Below are 1,816 nucleotides of genomic sequence, written 5' to 3'. Positions count from 1 at the left end.
CAGTCTTTTACACACCATCAGATGTAGATGTGGTGCTTAGGGACATGGTTTAGTGGTGACCTGACAGTGTTGGGTTAATGGTTGGGCTTGATGACCTTAAAGGTGTCTTCCCACCACAACAAGTCTATGATTCTATGGCCCTCAGCCATTTTTTGCATGGACTAGTTAAAGACAGGAAAAGTCTGTAGGAATTAAAGGTGGTGCAACCAGACCAGCCACTCAGACAGAGCTCTGTCAGGATCAACATGTGTGGGGCAGGTGCTTCTTGTTCCTGGCAGTGCCAGAAAGGCTGACTCTGAAGCACATGGGTGTGAGTAGTCAACTGCAATAAACCTGGTAGCATTCTGGGCACACCTGGGGTCATGACAAGCCTGGGTGCACCACTTCTCTGCCACTGGCCACAGGCACAGCTATAGAAGAAATCAAGGAAATATCTTTTTGTTTCAGCACACAGCTGACACCATGGACACAGCAGCTTCTGGGCCTCTGCTTCATCAATTGTGCAGCAGAGGTCTGGAGGATGAGCAGTGTTTCAAGTGGTACATGAGCTGCTTCTGGGGGAGATGTCAGTGCCCATTGCCATAGTCTGCTGTGGTGATGTCCAAGAGCCAGATAAGCTTGTGGTGGTTAAAGGCTATTTGTTGCTGTTAACAGCAGCCTTGCATATTCCTGCCATTTGTCAGGTCTCAGTGATCTGGCAAGAAAAATCTGACTGGATGCCCATGGTGCCCATGCCCCGAGCAGACCCACTGGTGACAGCCAGAGGTGGGGTCCTCACCTGGTGAGATGTGGCCTGCTCCTATTGGTCCGGTTTCATTGCAAAGCAAGAGAGACACCGTTAGTAGGCTCCCTTGAAAGTTTGCCATTAAAACTATTTTTAAGATGAGGATTATGATTTCCAGCTAAAAGCTGGTTTTCACCTACAGGAAGTATGTGCTCAGTTTTCCAGAGAAAATTTTGATTTCTTTAATAGACATAAAATGTCTCAAATGGAAAATTTCCGACCCAAGCCTGCTAGGTTTTCAAAGGACACTGTGAGAAAAGAACATTTTCTGTAAGAGAGATTCTTTGAAGGGAAGCAAAGCAGAGCTAATGCAGGTGTGGAAAGTGAACCAGCTCCAGAGCTAGGCAGCCAGATAAGCTGGGCCAAGGGTTTTAACCACTTTTCTACTCCTGAAATGACAGACAAGTGTCCCTGTGGTTACTGTTTTTTCATCTTAACCAATGCCATTTATCCTTAAGTGAAAGGCCAGCAGTGTTGCTGACTTGGAGAAGCAGCACAAGAAGAGAGGTGCAGGGGAATGAAAAAGTCCAACTGTCCATCCCGCTGCTGCCTGGTGCTTCAGGTGTCTCCAGAGCAGGACCAGCTCCTCAGGCTGGCTGAGCATGGGGACAGGGAGCCAACCCAAACAGCCTGCCCTGGCAGGGAGCTGCACTGCTCTGCTGCTCACTGCCACAGAGGGTTTCACAGAGGGAAAACAGTGATGGTGTCCTTGGTGCTCAGATGCAGACTGTCCTCCATGCTGCCAGTCCTTCCTGGTATGTACAGCACAAATGGACCCATTACAGCCCTACCCAAGGACCCTGTGAGCCTCAGAAGCGATCTTCTTCTCATGAGCTGATGCACAGGATCCTGCTGGAGCTGCACTTGGTGTTTCCAGTGCCTGGATCACAGCATATCTGTCTGGAGCCAGGAGCAGAGCTCTGAGCTGGAGCTGTGGTGTTTGGTCTGACTGTCTGATCAGGTGAAGGCAGTGGGCAGCAGACCTGTGCTGGGAGCAGACCAGCCACCCCAAGCACTCAGTGGGCACCATCT

This window comes from Indicator indicator, chromosome 28, assembly GCF_027791375.1.
Source record: "Indicator indicator isolate 239-I01 chromosome 28, UM_Iind_1.1, whole genome shotgun sequence".
NCBI classification, from domain to species: domain Eukaryota; kingdom Metazoa; phylum Chordata; class Aves; order Piciformes; family Indicatoridae; genus Indicator; species Indicator indicator.
Note: the sequence above shows the minus strand (reverse complement) of the source record.